Consider the following 18,410-nt stretch of genomic DNA (forward strand, 5'->3'; position numbering starts at 1 on the left):
ATGGTATGACCTCAATTCTTGTGTACTTATGAAGGGCTGTTTTGTGACCCAGTATGTGATCTATCTTGGAGAATGTTCCATGTGCACTCGAGAAGAAAGTATATTCTGTTGCTCTGGGATGCAGAGTTCTAAATATATCTGTCAAGTCCATCTGATCCAATGTATCATTCAGGGCCCTTGTTTCTTTATTGACCGTGTGTCTAGATGATCTATCCATTGTTGTAAGTGGGGTATTAAAGAACTCTGCAACTACTACATTGTTATCAATAAGGCTGCTTATGTTTGTGAGTAATTGTTTTATATATTTGGGGGCTCCCATAATTGGCGCATAGACATTTATAATTGTTAGCTCTTCCTGATGGATAGACCCTGTGATTATTATATAATGCCCTTCTTCATCTCTTGTTACAGCCTGTAATTTAAAGTCTAGTTTGTCTGATATAAGTATGGCTACTCCAGCTTTATTTTGACTTCCAGTGGCATGATAAATAGTTCTCCATCCCCTCAATCTCAATCTGTCCTCAGGTCTAAAATGAGTCTCTTGTAGGCAGCAAATAGATGGGTCTTGTTTTTTTTTATCCATTCTGATACCCTATGTCTTTTGGTTGGCGCATTTAGTCCATTTACGTTCAGTGTTATTATAGAAAGATATGGGTTTAGAGTCATTGTGATCTCTGTAGGTTTCATGCTTGTAGCAATGTCTTTGGTACTTTGTCTCACAGGATCCCCGTTAGGATCTCTTGTAGGGCTGGTTTAGTGGTGACGAATTCCTTCAGTTTTTGTTTGTTTGGGAAGACCTTTATCTCTCCTTCTATTCTAAATGACAGATTTGCTGGATAAAGGATTCTCGACTGCATATTTTTTTTTCTGTTCATCACATTGAAGATTTCCTGCCATTCCTTTCTGGCCTGCCAAATTTCAGTACAGAGATCCGTCACGAGTCCTATCAGTCTCCCTTTATATGTTAGAGCACATTTATCCCTTGCTGTTTTCAGAATTTTCTCTTTATCCTTGTATTTTGCCAGTTTCACTATGATATGTTGTGCAGACAATTGACTCAAGTTACATCTGAAGGGAGTTCTCTGTGCCTCTTGGATTTCAATGCCTTTTTCCTTCCCCAGATCCGGGAAGTTCTCACCTATTATTTCTTCAAGTACACCTTCAGCACCTTTCCCTCTCTCTTCCTCCTCTGGAATACCAACTATGCGTAGATTATTTCTCTTTAGTGCATCACTTAGTTCTCTAATTTTCCCCTCATACTCCTGGATTTTTTTATCTCTCTTTTTCTCAGTTTCTTCTTTTTCCATAATTTTATCTTCTAGTTCACCTATTCTCTCCTCTGCCTCTTCAATGCGAACCGTAGTTGTCTCCATTTTATTTTGCAGCTCATTGATAGCATTTTTTAGCTCCTCCTGGCTGTTCCTTAGTCCCTTGATCTCTGTAGCAAGAGATTCTCTGCTGTCCTTTATACTGTTTTCAAGCCCAGCGATTAATTTTATGACTATTATCCTAAATTCACTTTCTGTTATATTGTTTAAATCATTTTTGATCAGTTCGTTAGCTGTTGCTATTTCTTGGAGATTCTTTTGAGGGGAATTCTTCTGTTTCGTCATTTTGGATAGTCCCTGGAGTGGTGCGGACCTGCAGGGCACTTCCCCTGTGCTGTGGTGTATAACTGGAGTTGGTGGGCGGGGCCGCAGTCAGACCTGATGTCTGCCCCCAGCCCACCGCTGGGGCCACAGTCAGACTGGTGTGTGCCTTCTCTTCCCCTCTCCTAGGGGCGGGATTCACTGTGGGGTGGAGTGGCCTGTCTGGGCTACTTGCACACTGCCAGGCTTGTGGTACTGGGGATCTGGCATATTAGCTGGGGTGGATAGGCAAGGTGCACAGTCGCGGGAGGGGCAGGTTCAGCTCACTTTTCCTTCGGAGATCCACTTCAGGAGGGGCCCTGTGGCTCCGGGAGGGAGTCAGACCCGCCGCTGGAGGGATGGATCCGCAGAAGCACAGCGTTGGGTGTTTGTGCGGTGCAAGCAAGTTCCCTGACAGGAACTGGTTCCCTTTGGGATTTGGGCTGGGGAATGGGCGAGGGAGATGGTGCTGGCGAGCGCCTTTGTTCCCCACCAAGCTGAGCTCTGTCATCAGGGGCTCAACAACTCTCCCTCCTGTTGTTTTTGTCCTCCAGCCCTCCCACTCTCCGAGCATAACCTTCCAGATGTTAAGTCCCACTTGGTGTCAGAACACACTCCGTCCAGCCCGTCCACTTTTGCAAGCCAGACTCCGGGGCTCTACTTGGCCAGTGGACTGCCCCTCCGCTCCGGCTCCCTCCCACCAGTCCGTGTAGCATGCACCGCCTCTCTGCCCCTCCTACCCTCTTCCGTGGGCCTCTCATCCTCGCTTGGCTCCGGAGAATCCATTCTGCTAGTCTTATGGCGGTTTTCTGGGTTATTTAGGCAGGTGTTGGTGGAATCTGTGATCAGCAGGACGCGGTGAACCCAGCGTCCTCCTATGCTGCCATCTTCCTCTCTCAAGATTTGTGCTTTTTTGGCTGACACTCGGTACCCCAGTTTTTGTAGAAGATTTAAGAGTCCCTTGGTGGTGCTCAGGCATTCTGAATGAGAGGGGGGCCGCCAGCAAGATATCATCAACATACTGCAACAGAGTTACCTGCGGTTTGGAGATTCGAAATGGTTCTAAATTCTGGTGCAAGGCTTCATTAAAAAGAGTAGGAGAATTTTTGAATCCCTAGGGGAGTCGCGTCCAAGTGAGCTGTCTGGCTTCTCCCTCTTCAGGATCGGTCCATTCAAATGCAAACAGTGGCTGGCTTTGTGGGGCCAGTGGGATGGCAAAGAAGGCATCTTTTAAGTCCAGAACTGTATAATACACCTGAGAAGGGGGAAGCAAACTAAGGAGAGTATAAGGGTTGGGTACAGTGGGATGAATGTCCATTACCCTGGCATTTACTGCTCTCAGATCCTGAACTGGCCAGAAATCGGATGAGTTAGGCTTCTGGACAGGAAGAATCGGAGTGTTCCACAGTGACTTGCATGGGATCAAAATGCCTGAGTCGCACAAACTCTTGATGTGAACGGCGATTCCCCGCCTAGCCTCCCGGGACATAGGATATTGTTTCAGTCTTACTGGAAGCACGGACGCCTGAATTTCCACTATTATCAGAGCTTGATGAATCGCCAGCCCAGGTGGATTGGTCTCGGCCCATACCTAGGGGAAGTCTGCCTGGAGGCTTTTAAGGAGGGGATCGACTGTATGGACACTTTCATTGGGCACTGGAGTGAGCAGGCCCTCTTCCCCAAGTGGCACAGTCACCATGACTGTTGTTGGGCCATCCTGGCCAACTTTAACATGCATACCCCCTTTAGTGAATCTCAAAGAAGCCGTTAGTTTATGCAGTAGGTCCCTATCTAGTAATCCAGGGTAGGGGCATTCAGGCATGATTAAGAAAGAATGCGTAACAGTCTTACAGCCCAAATCCACTTTTTGTTCAGTGGTCCATTTACAAGTTGGAGACCCAGTCGCTCCCTGTACCAAGGTTGCTCCTCACCCGGTGGGGCCAGGATCTTGTTTTAGTATGGAAAAGGTTGCTCCAGTATCCGCCAAGAAAGTCTTAGGCTGGCCCTCTATATTAACAGTAACCAACGGCTCAGAAGGGGCCACCGAGCTGCGGCCCTGTCAGTGGGAATCAACTTCCATGATAGATGCCTGGGGTGACCGAGTTTTGCACTGGGCTAAGTTGGGCAATCTTTTTTCCAATGTCCCTCTTGCTTGCAATACACACATTGGTTTTTTCCTAGTGGCGCTCTAACCTTTTATTTGTCTTTTTTTTCTTGTCCAGACCGAAATTCTCTAGTCGCTTTGGGTCCCCTTCCCTTGCGGGCATCCAGGACAGCTGCTACCACCTTCATCATCTTTTTTGTTTGTCTTTCTTTCTGAGAATCCCTGTTGTTAAAGACTTTTGGGGCAATTTCAACTAGTTTAGATAAATTTTTTCCTTCAACCCCATCTAATTTTTTGTAATTTCTTTCGAATGTCTGAGGCTGCCTATGAGACAAAGGCCAGGTTTAATGCCCATCTAGTTTTAGGTGCCTCAGGGTCTACAGGGGTAAAGGTACGGTACGCCTCCATGAGCCTCTCTAAGAAGGCTGAGGGGCTCTCCTCAATTCCTTGAACTACTTTAGTTACCTTAGACATGTTTGTGGGCTGGTGGGCGGCCGCTTGGAGACCTCCCAGTAGAGTCTGGCGAAATAGGGTCAATGATCGCCTACCGTGAGGAAGGTTTGGGTCTCAATCTTCAGGGTGTGAGGAAGGAAAGACTTCCTTGAGTAAGGCGGGATCCTCAGTGGGTTGCCCATTTGGCCCCATCACCAGTTTCCGGGCCTCGTGACAGATCTTATCCCATTCCTCAGTAGTGAAGAGAACCTGCAAGAGCTGCTGGCATTCATCCCAAGTTGGCTGATGGGTCACAAATATAGTTTCAAGGAGAGAAGTTAATGCTTGGGGTTCTTCTGAGAACAGGGGGTTTTGAAGCTTCCAATTATAAAGGTCGCTAGTGGAAAAGGGTACATAAGTCATAAAGGGTCGGACATCACCCTGCAGGGGTGGCCCTGGGCCGAAGGGGTAGGGCAGCGGGAGGGGGATGGAAGGAGGTTCGTGACCCGGTGTGAGACGGGCTCAGGGGAGTATCTCAACTTAGGCTTGCCTCCCGGTCTGAAGCATCCTGACCCGTATTCTCCGGGCGAGAACTATAGGGCAGCAGGGGGTAACTTTCTTCTTCCTCCTCCGGTGCAGATTGTAGAGGGGACGGCCACTTAGTCCCATCAAGACTCGGACCTTGAGCTTCAAGTGGACCGCCAGTGAGCGGCAAAGCCTGTACCTTAGGGAGGCGAGAGGGAAGGAATGGTTTTAGCCAATATGGAGGGTTTTCGATGAGGGTTCTCCATGCCTCAATATATGGGACTTGGTCTTCGTGCCTGGAATAGACAATAGCATGAATCTTATATACCAAAGTCAGGTCAAAGGACCTCTGCGGAGGCCATTCGACCTGAAAGCTGGTCCATTCTACCTCACAGAGAGTTCAAAGGACCAGCTTCTTGATGTGGAAGCTGAAAACGGGGGCAGCTCTCCTACAGTCCTGGAAATGAGTTAGTATGAGACTCAGAGGGGTGGGGGTACTCTGATTTTGACCCATGACAAAGATAGCCAAAACTGACAAGGACGCACAGACAGTCAATAGGAAGAAAACAATTAAGACACGAAGAGAACACAAGTTCGAGATCTCTAGGCCAGTAGGCCATGGCAGCCACCTGAAAATATGATCGTTTTTGACAAAAAAAAAAAAATCAACCCAAATGGGGTCCACCGGCGTCCTGGTAGGAGCCCTGACTCTGCGTCTATAGCTGGTACGGCAGACCCTCTTGAGTCATTCAAATGGCGCACCCCAAGAATTCCTTACCTCTCTCCCAATCCCAAGCCTCCTCCCAGGGGTCAGCGGAGCAATCCGAGGAAAGGGCCCTGTTTCAGACCTTTAACTTTCCTGGCCAATGCACCAAATGTTGCATCCACACGACTCTTGGAACAGAATGCTATGGGCACCAGTGACAGTCACAGCAAAGTTTATTGCAACGAGAGGCAAGGCCAACCAATCGGGACCAACACTCTTGATCAGAGTGCGGTCCCAAACAGCCAGCGTATAGTTTTTATAGCCCCAACCACATTGTCTTAGCATATGGGAACAACATAAAGGAACAAGTTCCAGGATGTGGGTGTTTATTCTAGACATTCTGTCATTAAGGCGCAACCGGTTGACCTTCTCGACCCTGCATCTGGCGCCACTTCTTCCCGTATCTCTTAATCCCTGGAGCAATGAAGTGTTACAGAAGCAGAAAAAAGTGGTTAAGCTACAGTTGAACCCTAAGCTACAATTTAACCCTTACAACGTGGGGCTTGAACTCACACACCACAGACCACGAGATCATGCCCTGAGCCAAAGTCTGACCCTTAACCGACTAAGCCGCCCCGGTGCCTCCTAAAATCACCTCTTTGCACCAAAGAGGTTCTCAAGAATCCGACCACCATTTCAAAACCTCATCAGGATGATTTCTGTTTCTCTCTCTTGAGATTCATTAAATTTTTGTCATTCCATTATGCAGTTAAATCCATCCAGTGATTGTTTTTTGAGAACTTTTTCCAATTTCAGAGTTTACATTTGGTCCTTCATTTACTATTTCTATTTCCTGGTAATATTTTCTAACTTTTCATTTATTAAGCTTATATTTTCCTTTACAATCTTGAGATAGTTATTTATAATTGTGACTTACTATTTCTTGCCTCCTGTTTTCAACATTTGGGTGATCTCTAGGTCAGTCTCCTATGATTGTCTTTTCTTGAGTATGGGTAGAGTAGTAACAGTGTCGTTCATTAGAGTATTTGGGGTTGTATTGTGGATATCATGAATGGTACACTAGAGATTCTAGATTGTTACGTATTAGAAAAGCACTGGATTTATATAAAAGCAGGCCTGGTTCATATCAAACTGTAGACTCTCTCCCTTGCAATGGATGACAGATGAAATTTCAGTTGTCACTTTAGCTTTAGTTGAACTACTTGGAGTCTGCCTGACACACATTATGCAGGAGTCAGCCAGAAACGTGGGCAGAATTTTTTACACACAACTTAGAGCTTCTCTTCAGTGGCTTCCCCCCCCCACCCCCCACCCTGGGATTCCACCCCACCTCTTGATTTTTCAAGTGCTATGCTTACCCAAACATTGTCCTCTAATCCAGTAAGACAGTTTGGTTTTGTGCTGGAATTTAGCTGATCCAAGTGTTATGCCCAGAATTCGTGATCCCCAAAGACCACCAGGGAGCCGAGTCCGATGCAAAAGCAAAAGAGCCTTTATTCGAGCTAGCTCGAGCTCAATCCCCTACCTGCACCAATGCAGCGGTGAGATACCAGGGAGAGAGAGCGGTGAGATACCAGGGAGAGAGAGCGAGTTTCAAAAGGACAAAGGTTTTATTGGGGCCTAGGGGCAGTTGGTGAGGTAATGGCTGTGGCCTCAGCTGATTGGCTGGGGAAGGGTCAGAGTCCTGTTACGCAGGTCGCTGGGCGTGTTTTGACCAGGAAGTTTGAACGGGTGAGCGGGAGGTTACTCAAGGGGTGGAGGCGTGGCCTAGGTGAAGGACACAGAACAAGACGGAGTCAGCCGGCGTAGGCCCGCCCTTTCACAAGTAGGGCAGACCAAGGTGTGCTCTTGGCCAAAACTTTGCAAAATGGAAAAGTCACCATGTACAGTTCTTTGTGTCTACCCGCTTTTGTTCAGTCTCCCCAGCACCTTCAGATAATCTTTTAGAAACATACTTTGTCCCCAGTTTACAGATACTATCTGCAAGAGTTACTCTGAAGAAAGTTAGCAGCCATTACCAAAAGCTTAACTCATTCTGTCAGAAATGGCAGCTTAGCATATTGGGTTTGAATCTCTGCATGGCTGTCTAAGCTTGGGCAAGCTGCTTAAATGACCTCTAAAGTCACTCCTGCCCCAAGTGTGCAAAGGAGATATGACAAAAACCAGGGTGTATAGAGGAAGATAAATTAGGGGGTACATGTAAGAGGAGCTAAGTGGGTACAGTCACACCTTTGGGAAGGGATCAGAGTAGACCACCATCACTTTTCTTCCTTCATCATTCAATTTCAGAGACACCAGATCCTTCTGGCATTTCAGCTTTGTGGTACACCACCACACACCTTTGCACCCAAAGAATGGTCTTGTGTGCTGAGGCTTTTGATGAAAACACATTCCCTGACCGGGAATCGAACCCCGGGCCATGGCGGTGAAAGCGCCAAATCCTAACCACTAGACCACCAGGGAACTGGTTGGTGACCTCTTTTTCCTGCCCTCTGATGATAGCTCTATTGGAATGCTACTCTAGTTGTTTTCAGTCTCCCTATCCTTCCTTCCTTTCAGGGATGGACCTTTTAGGTCCTACCCTCCAAATTTTCCTAAAAGGCAAGCCCACAGGCTACACATGGGGTGCCCTGTCCCCCAAGTAATGGCCACCTAGGCAGCCAGGTGACCAAGTCACAGGGAATTTGTGCCTCTAAGACTACAAGTTCAGAACTGACCTGGAGATGCGCCTTTTCCTAGAGACATGCGTGAGAGATCAGGTTGCTGTGAGGGGGCTGCATGGGAGGCTCCCAAGGTGAGGAGGGGCTAAGCACTGAGACCTGGGGTCAATGACAACAACAGGATGGTGAGGTTTTAGGGTGATGGGGGGGGGGGTCCAGAACTGAAAACCAAAAAAGAATTCTTGAAGACGTCTTTGGTGCAAAAAGTGATTTTATTAAAGCATGGGACAACCCGTGGGCAGAAAGAGCTGTGCTGCGTTATGAAGAATGATTGGTTTTATACTATGGAGTTAGGGAAGGTAGAGTCAAAAGGGAGGCCTCCAGAGGGACTTTGCTGTGCTAAAGAGGACTCCGGAGATACCTGAGGCCTTGCTATTGTCCAGCTAAGGTGGTTTTTCCCTATAGCAAAGCATTAGCATTAAGACAGTGGGGAGTTCCTGGGAAACATTTTACTCTGCTGGCCTCAAGTATCAGTCAATGGACTGCAGGTTATAAGGAGACTTAATTTCCTGCCATTTCCTTCTGCCTTTGTTCCCCGTATCACTGTGGAGAGGTGATGTTGGGGCTCCAGGAAACTGAGTCTCTAGGTTTCTAGACATTAGGCTATTGATAAGATTACCTTTTTCTTGTAATTTACTGAGATATTTGCAAACAGATGGAGACCCAAGTCCTGTATGACTGTGATCTCTATCAGCTGGCCATTTGTTTTCTTTCCTTTCCTTTGTCCTGGGGCAGCCAGGAGTGCCTGAGGAATGTCACACACATCCCATGGGATGTGTTAGCGTGCTAGCTTGTATTTTGCCCTCAGCCTGCCTGAGGCCCCCTTGTCAGAGATCTCTTTTAAGCAAGGCCCTGATCAGAACTCGGATTGTCGCCCCCCTCCCCCCAAAACATTTTGAGACTTACATTGTTTCCATCTCGGTTGGAATCCTTTGTTTCCAGGCTTCCAATGCTCAGAGCAAAAAACCTTAAGAGAGTTCTTTTTGACTCCAATGTAGTGCTCAACCCCCACATCTAGTTAGTCAGGAATTTGTGTTTTCCACATCTAATTAATTAGTCAGGAATTAATTCATCAAGTATGGATGTTGATCTACACGTTCCTCCTCTTTCTTGATTTCTGAATAGGTCAAACAATTCTCTTGATAAAAGTGGGGAGATCGATTTAAACAAGCGATCCTTGGCTCACTCAAGGTCTTAGGTTCCAGACAGTCTCAAGATGGTTGGGTGATGTGATCTGATGCTTGGGTCGAGAGCGAACAGTCAAGAAAGAATTCTTCAGACATTTTCAATGCAAAAAGGTGGTTTTATTAAAACATTGGGACAGGACCTATGGGCAGAAAGAGCTGCATTGAGATTGTGAGGAGTGACTGATTATATATAGAGTTTTCTATCCTATGGAGATGAAGGTGACATTAGGGCTCCAGGAAATTGAGTGTATAAGGTTCCTGGAGGTCTGGCGATTATTAACATTGTGCTTTTCTTGTAAATCATTAAGATGATGGGGAAAAAAACAAACCCTGACCTTGACAGGGAAAAATTATGTTATAGGACGGCCAACTGTAAAGGGTAAACACAGCTAGCCTCCTGTAGCCCAAGAGTAAACTATGACCTATGTAAGCTTAGAAGGACCCCAGCGTATGAGATGCTGAACCAGTGTTTGTTTTGGGCTTTCATAGAAGTGCTGCTCCTGTTCCCTAAATATTAGTTCTGCTTAAAACCACATTTGCTTAAGTTACTGGGAGATAAAACTCCCTCTTAACTGCTTGTTTGAGCTTCTGTACACCTGCTTGGCGTAACCACCCTTCCCCATTCTCGGGCACCGCATTCTGTTCGAATTAGATAGAAAACTAATATTATAAACAATATGATTCAGCATTCAACTAGCTAGAGTCAACAAGTTATATTTTAAAATTCTTCAGGACTGTGTGATTGGTGCCCACCTTATATTTTAAAGACCTACAACATTGTGTGATTGGTGCCCGCCCTTTCAAACTGCCACCCTTTGCAACCCGAGTGGTCAATACAGCCTTTATAAGACATTCCCAAAGCTTGTTTGGGGCCAGACTTTTGGGACCTGTTGTATTTCTCTGTCTGGCCCGGCTGCAATAAACTTGTTTTGATCCTGTTTTTGCTGTCTGGAGTTCATAAGCGATCGCGACCTACAACACCGACAGGACTGATAGGGAATTCCAGTCCCTGCCCCGAAGACTCTCCTTCCGGGATCTTCTTCCTGCCCCACTTGCCGCATGCCAAATTGCCACCAATGCGGAAGTAGCAGGCTATAGATTGCCCCCATGCTTATGCTCGGGGCTCAGATCTTTGGAGAGACCGTCTCCCCTGAGCCCACTGATGTAAATAAATCTCCAATCCTCCAAGATCTCCTGGCTCTGTAACAAAGACAGTGACACACTGATGGAGTTTCATATCCTGCATGACTGTGATCTTTTGATCTTTAGGGGTTGACCATTGTCTTTTCTTTGTTCCTGGGCAGATATTAGTGCTTGAGGAATGGAGGTGGGGTATGTAGGGTGTCACTTTGCCTTTCCCCTCAGCTTGCCTTTTGTTATCTCATCGGTGGAGGTGATGAGGTTTTGGGTGATAGTGGGGTTCGTGGGGTCCGGAGCCGATGGCCAGGAAAGAATTCTTGAAGCCGTCTTTGATGCAACAAGGTGAATTTATTGAAGCACGGGGACAACAGCCATGGGCAGAAAGAGCTGCCCAGGGACCATGAGGCCATGAGGAGAGACTGGTTATATACTATGGGGTTGGGGGAGGTAAAGTCCAGGGGAAGTTTCCAGTGAGATTTTCATATGCTAAATTAGACTCACAGGATAGTGGAGGCCTGGCTATTGTCAAGCTAGGGTTGTTTTCCCTCTACCAAAGCATTAGCATTAAGACAACAGGGGGTTCCTAGAGAAACTTACTCTGCTGGCCTCAAGTATTTGTCAATGGGCTGCAGGGTTTAAGGAAACAGTTCTATCTGCCATTTCCTTCTGCCTTTGTTCCCCCCATCTCTATGCAGGGGTGATGGAGACTTAGGTCCTGCAGGACTATGATCTCTATCAGTTAACCATTGGATTTCCCCCTTTCCTTTGTTCTTGGGCAGCCAGGAGTGCCCAGGAGTATCACACATGTCCTACATGGGGGGGAGGGGGGGAGATGTTTTCAGCCTGTCAGTTTGCCTTTTGCTCCCTCATCAGGGGTGGCTTGTCTTTGGCTCTGCCCCCAACTTCACTCTCTTACTGGCCTGTGTCCTGTGTGCACCTCCTCTCCTGTAGCAGAGTCAGGAGCCCCACACGTTCCTGTTCAACCTGCAGGGAAGCGACAGGTGGAGCCTTGGCGGAGTTTGGAAGGACCCGGAGAGGTGCGAGTGTGCATGGAGTGAGCTTGTGGTTTCCTCACTGACTGCAGCCATTCACACTCCTGTAGAGGAAATGGCACCCGCTCCCTCTCTTCTGTCTTGATGGGACCCCCAAATCCCACAAAACAGAAAAATGATGAATCTTCTCTAACTGGGCGGAGAAAGAGGAAGATAGATCAAGGAGGGAAAGAAAGGGAATAATGGCATTAAATTTCCTGATCTAAAGCTACCATAAAGTCTGCCTCCTCTAGGAGCTGGCCATCCAGTCACTTACCAGAATGATATGGTCCATTCCTGTTCTGGTCTCCAGTTTGGGCCAAAGTTGAAAAAGGCCAACCACCTCGGTGGGGTGTCTAATAAAGCCATTAGATCAAATTACTCAGTAGAATTTTTGTTCTTTAACAGAGGCAAACCTGAAAATGTTTCAGACATTACTTTTCTCTGAAAACTATCCCTGCCTCTGCTGAAATTCACACTGTAAGACCTGGTCAGTACGGAAACTAAAGAGGCAAACAAAAAGGTTGGGGTGTTGCAAAAGGTGAAATAAAACTGCCCCTAAAAAAGAATCTAAGACCTATGAGGAGAAATCCTGTGATCACAAAATATGCACGGAGCGTCCCTGGGTCCTCCACCTTCTGGCATATCCTTAAACTCTTGTGGTTTATATTTGGCCTGGTCGCCTGATCAAGTGTATTTACTACAGGCCAGAAAACATGGTTTGGTCTATGTTGGATATTTGACATTTTCAAACAGACAAATGCCCTAAGATGTCAACCTCTGTTACCGAACCTGCTAAAAGACGAAAGTGTGATTAAAATATTGAACTAAATGAGCCAGGTAGAATAAGCGACGGCAGCAGGAATCAGAAGGACCCCACTTCCAGGAGGGTCGCGGCGCGTCGCAGAGCCAAAGTGTTGGCGGAGGAAGAGCGCGCACCCGACGTCTGCCCTGGCCCCGCCCCCCCCCCCCCCCCCCCCCCCCGTACTGCAGGCGGACACTGCGTTGGTTGCGGTTCCCAAGGCCAGGCTGCTGAGGGCGCCAGTGTCCCGTCCTGGGGGGGGGGGGGGGTAGGCACGGGGTCCTTTGCCAGGGCCGCTTCGGGGGCGCGGGCTCCTCGCTCGCAGGGTCGTGGCTGTTTCCAGGGCCTTGGGCGGTTCAAGCGAAGTCGGCGGCCCCATAGTTGTGGCCGAAATGCCGCTTTTGGGGGTTAGAGCCGGAGGCCCGGCTGCCTGCCTCGTTTCCGTAGTGTAGTGGTTATCACGTTCGCCTCACACGCGAAAGGTCCCCGGTTCGAAACCGGGCGGAAACAGCTCCCTTTTACCACTACCGCCCCACCCCCACCCCCCATCTATTGTCCTTTAAAATGCAAAAAGAACCACGGCCGGAGTCCCACCGCCACCTGAAAGCCTTCTCAGCACTCGACCACCAGGCCTGGCCGCTGTGTGTCTGCTCCCAGTCACCTTGGAGAGCGGGCCACACCCAATTAGTCACTCCAACAAGGGCACGCAGGACGAGGCCCACTGCAGGTTACCTTTACTTCCACGCATCCGCTGACCTGCTCATCTGGCGCCTCCGTCTGCCCGACGGGCTCACAGCGACCGTGGCTCTGAAAAGCAGCACGTTCTTCCCTGGGCGGCACACTTGCGCAACAGGTGTATTTATTTGCCTGACTAAGGCAAAGAACACAAACCAGCTGCACCTGGGACCCGGGCCAAAGACACGTAGGTGAGGAGTTTCAGGCTCCACCTAATGAGCCCATGGGGACACCAAAGGAGCCCGTCCCCGTGCCGTCATCAGGACAGCTCTGGAGCTACTTCGGAAGTCGCCAAGTAGAGGGACTCCGCCCCTCCCCCCCCCCCCCCCCCCCCCCCGCTGAGAGCCGAGTCCTCACCTTACCCATCAGGAAAGTAGGATCAGAAAGAGAGCACGGCCTTGGCTCTGCAACACACACGGCTCCAGCTGGACTAGAGTGTGGCACAGGCCAGTCACCGTGTGGTCAGGGCCCAAGGGGTCGCTGAGGCTGGAAGAGGTGGTGAGCAGCAGGGCAAGGGCTGGGAGCCTTGTGCGGCTGCATTCAGACCCGCGCCGCTGGGAATCGCCTCCGCTTGTGCTCTGTCCGCCTGGGAAATGTCACCTTGACTTTCAGGGTTTTCATCTGCAGGGGCCGAAGCAGGGATCCTGTGTGGGTGGATTCCCCGGGATCGGATCGGTGGGATGGGATTTGGATTTTTCACCGCTACTGCTCAGGTTCGATTCCAATCCAGGAGACTTTGTGGCGCTGTCTCCATACTTACGATTTGCCTTTTCATCCCCCAAAGTCTGGTGTGCACCCAGGGACGCTTGCAGAAGTGGCTGTGCACTGAGCCCCTAAAATATGGGAGGTCAGGATTCAGTGTCCTTGTAATGGCCAGGCTGGGAGAGAAGAGCTGGGATGAGAAGCCAGGCCAGCGGCTCCCTTCCATTCACCTCAGAAACCCAAGGTCTCACTTCAAGCGTTTTCCTCTAAAGAGAACCTGGGACTTGACTTTGTCACTCCTTTCAAACAAACAAACAAACAAACAAACAAACAAACAAACTTTGAAACATACCAAAACAGTTGCCAGAATGGTCACATCGTATATCCCTCACCCAGGTGCACCAGTTAACATTTCCCCACATTTGCTTTCTCATTCTCGCTCCACATGTACAGACAGGACTTGTGCAGTCATCTCCAGATGATTGTTTGGTCTGCGGTTGCTCCTTTGCCTTGGGCAGTGTCCCGCAAAACCAGCCTCTGCAGGACCTTTCCTCCAGGGCCAGGAGAGGGCTTTGTCCTCTGGAGGAGAGCCCTCCTGTTCCTTCAGGAAGCAGACACCTGTTCCCTTCAGGCTGTAGAGAAGCTTCAGGCAGGCAGGCGGTTCTTCGGCTCTCCTGGATAGGGCAGGCCAGGCGTGCCCTGTGCTTGTAGGAACACGTCCAGGTTGTCGTGCCCCAGCACCGGCTGCCCTCCGGACTCCTTCTGGTGGCTTTGGTGGGCAGTGGATCTAGGGTGAGCCTGAGCTCTAGAACCCCCCACCCGGGGAGAGACCCTTCAGGAAAGTGCAGCTGCTGCCCCCTGGATCCTCCTGCCCTCCAGGCTCTCCTGCCCTGCAGGGATCTTCAAGGGTCCTGGCCCAACAGAAGGTGAAGAATCCTTTCCCCGTGGTGGGAGGATGAGGGGGAGCGGGTGGGAAAATCTTCAAGGGGAAGGGGAAGTTTTCAAGAGCTTTCCAGGATTGTCTGCCTTGGCACTGTCAGGTAGGTGGCTGCCCTGTGATAATGGTGCTTGGTCTTATCTCGTCCTGTCCTTGAGCTTGTCCTGGCTCCACTCTGAGTCCAAGCAGACACAGGCAACCTGATTTGTGGTGTGTATTCAGTTGAGCCCCTTCCCCAAGTGGGGTAGTGACTGAGCTTCTATTTCCAGGACCCAAGGGGGGCGTGCAAGGACGCTATTGATGGGGTTTTGTCCCCCTCACCCTTTTCTTTCTCTGCCTCTGCCCTTCCTTCCTTCTCTTTCTTTTCTTTCTTTTTTTTAAAGATCAAGAGTCCCATGCTCTACGGATTGAGCCAGCCAGGCACCCCTCCTACTTCCTTTCTTGCTGAATCTGTAACCCGGGAAAACAGACAAACAAAAAACCCTGTTTAGGTGTAGATAAATTGCTCTCCGTGCACTCAGGCACAAGGGGAAAACATCAAGTGGATAGTAAGGAATATGTAATCTCGAATACGTTTAAACACTTTAAAGGATTTTAATAATTTACATATAATGGCATAGAACATGTTTATATCATGTCATATTTCTAAAGAGGACTTTTTGTGTGCATCCGACTGGTTTAATAGTTGTGGCCTAAAACTGTTTTATGTTGTCTTCCAGGTTTTCTAATAATATAGAAAATATTGGTAGATATATTCTAGTTTATACAGGTCTTGGATTTATTTTCTCTTCAAATTCCTGGTGACACTTAGCCACCTAAATTTCCTATATTGGTTTTACTGGCCCAATAAGCGCACTTCAATTCCAATAGTATTTAAGGAGTTTATACAATATGAAATTATGTGTTTCAGTACATTAAAGAGATCATATAAGATTTGTAAATGGAGAGTAAGTCTTAGAAGTCTGGAACTCATAGTGACTTAATTATTCTTACAATATTTTGGGGTAAAAGTTTTTAGGTATTTTATATTCTTATATTCCACATTCATTTCTCCATTATGTTGAGGTCAATTTGCAATTTTAAGATCTACTGTTATCTTTACATTCTTCCAATGATATTAAATTGAGTTAATTAATGTATCATTTTAGCCTAGAGCATTTCTAATTAAGAGCAAAATAAAAAAACACTTTTTTAAAATAAAATTCCTTTAATATTTATTCATTTTTGAGAGAGAGACACAGTGCCTGCAGGTGAGGGGCAGAGAGAAAGGGAGACACAGATCTGGAGTAGGCTCCTGGCTCTGAGCTGTCAGCACAGAGCCTGACGCTGGGCTCACTCAGAACCGCAAGATCATGACCCGAGCTGAAGACAGACACTTAACCGACTGAGCCACCCAGGCACCCCAAGAACAAAACACTTTTAATATAATGCTGCTGCACAGCTGCACATATTTAGACATCATATAGCGTAGCCGTGGGCAAGAGGTTAGGAGGAGGTGTGGAGATCTTGAGGGGATATTGGTGATACCCTGTCCCAGGCATAGTCAACCATTGAATCCTTTCAACAGACCCACCTCATATCACTGTCCTCATTTTCCATGTAAGAAAACTGAGATCCGGAAAGATTAAGCAACCTGTCCAGTCACTCAGCCAGTGAGTGGGATTGGAAAGCAGGAATTTGGACTGAAGACATCCTGGCTCCAGAAGATAGGCTGAGAACCACAATGTTTATACTCCTCCTACTTTTAAAAACCGCTAAAAATGCTGGACAAGAAATTTAAGTCTATATAAATTCTTTTGAAAAAACACCTAGGAGGAACCATGCAACAGGCATAAAACTATCCGAACATCCTTATGACCCCACTGCCTCCCGCAAACCCTTCTTATGCCCACAAGTGCTCCCTCAAACTCTCCAACTTAAACACACTTCCTGCCAGAACCAGGTTTTCCCTCCCCTTTATGTTTTCCTCTCACCTACCCCACACCTCTTTCGTATCTATTCTGTTCTTTCACTTCCAGGACATTCATTTTTTAAGTTTAAAACTATGAAAAATAGGGGCGCCTGGCTGGCTTAGTCCATAGAGCATGCGACTCTTGGTCTCAGGGTCTTGAGATCAAGCCCCACCTCGGGCATCAAACAAACAAACAAACAGAAGAAGATAAGCATTCATCCGTATCCCACCAGCTGGAATTAACTACTTCTAACATCTTTACATATTTTTCTTCAAATCTATTTTTAAGTTGTTCTAAATTTTTTGCAAAAGCTATACATGGTAAAATTACACAAATGGTAAAATGCAAATGATGTACAAAATACGTATATGTAAAATTTTGAAACAGCTTAAAATAAAAAATAATTTTGTATGCATTAGGTAATTACTAATGGAGTCATATTTGATAAATCTATAGGGAGGATATATTTACAAATATTCTTTTATAAAAAACTGAGCTCTTATACAGCCTATTTTTATTTGAAAATATTGAGTTTAATAGGGCATGAATTTCACGGAAGAAAAAGATACAAAACAAATATGGTGGGATTGTTCACTACATGAGTGACAGTTTTCTAAAAGAACTTTCCAAGGCTAATTAATACTAATTAATTACACTTCAGACACTAAAATTGGAATGATTTGTTTTTAAAACCAAATGTCTTAGGGTGTAATTTGTAAATAATACAATGGATCCATTTCAAGTTTGATGAGTTTTGACAGGTTGGATGTACCCAGGCAACCACTACCCTGTTCAAGAGCAAAGAACATTTCTATTGCTCCAAAATGTCTTCTTGTGCCTGTTTGCAGCCAATCCCCCACACCACCTCATGTCCCAGGCAATCAATGATCTAGTTTTGTCACTATGGCTTAGTTTTGCCTGTTCTAGACACTGACATGGATGGAACCACAGAGTATGTGTGGGAGGCCGGGCCCCGGTGCCAGGCTGAGACCGGGTGGAGCAATGGTTCCCTGTTGACTCAGCCAACCCGGTGGTTCCCCCTCCCATTCCCCCACTTTCAAGGGCATACGAAAGCCTTGTCAAGGCTGAGAAAGTTAATTCCTGAAGCCTGTGGTCTGCGGGTGTTGGCAGTAATGTTACCTCCCCTTTTTCTACGCCGAGTCAAATAGAAACATACATGGGAACTGTGTTTTGCTAGCAATCTATCAACAAGGTCTTGTGACCCGTTCAGAAAGTTCACAAGGTACACAGAACTAAAAGTTCTGGCTGGCAGTGATCATGTGAAACCTGTTTATTCTTAGAATGACCTGATCCATAAGAGTCTTATATTATAAAAGATTGTGTACAGCAACAATAAAGCCGTCACTTGGGCCATCAGCCCATGGGACCCTCCTGTTCCCAAACTGTCTTCTCTTCTCTCTTTTTTTCTTACATTCCCCTACCCTCAGGACCCTGATCTCGGTGTTTGTCACGCCGGTCGCAACAAGTATGTATTCTTTTTATCACTCAACATGCTGTTTTTGAGGTTCATCTTTATTGTTGCCACATATCAGGAATCTGTTCCATTCCATTGAAGAGTAGTATTTTTTTGAATGAATATACCACAATTATAGCCACTCATCTTTTTTTCCAAAAATTCTTTTAACATTTATTTCTTTTGAGAGAGAGAGAGAGACTGAGTGCAAGCAGGGGAGGGGCCGAGACAGAGGGAGACACCGAATCTTCCGATCCGGAAGAACATCCATTCTGCTCATCTGCTCTGCTCAGAGCCGGATGTGGGGGCCTTGA

General features: G+C 47.2%; 1 long non-coding RNA gene and 2 other non-coding genes across 5 annotated transcripts in view; 1 reads left to right on the forward strand and 2 right to left on the reverse strand.

The window, feature by feature from the left end:
• LOC109261274 (uncharacterized) overlaps positions 1 to 18,410 on the reverse strand; it is a 51,214-nt gene that overhangs the window by 6,732 nt on the left and 26,072 nt on the right. For 2 of the 3 annotated variants that reach the window (XR_008417736.1, XR_008417735.1), the window contains exon 4: positions 4,281 to 4,888. This is a non-coding gene — a long non-coding RNA (uncharacterized LOC109261274). Of the gene's footprint in view, positions 1 to 4,280; positions 4,889 to 13,395; positions 15,121 to 18,410 lie in introns of those variants that run through there. The other variant, XR_008417737.1, reaches the window with a different exon arrangement.
• TRNAE-UUC (transfer RNA glutamic acid (anticodon UUC)) lies at positions 7,807 to 7,879 on the reverse strand. The gene has a single exon. It is a non-coding gene; the product is annotated as a tRNA-Glu (tRNA).
• Positions 12,734 to 12,806, forward strand: TRNAV-CAC (transfer RNA valine (anticodon CAC)). Its single transcript has one exon. It is a non-coding gene; the product is annotated as a tRNA-Val (tRNA).

This window comes from Panthera pardus, unplaced genomic scaffold (genome assembly GCF_024362965.1).
Source record: "Panthera pardus isolate Hobbes unplaced genomic scaffold, ASM2436296v1 HiC_scaffold_11, whole genome shotgun sequence".
Lineage (NCBI taxonomy): Eukaryota > Metazoa > Chordata > Mammalia > Carnivora > Felidae > Panthera > Panthera pardus.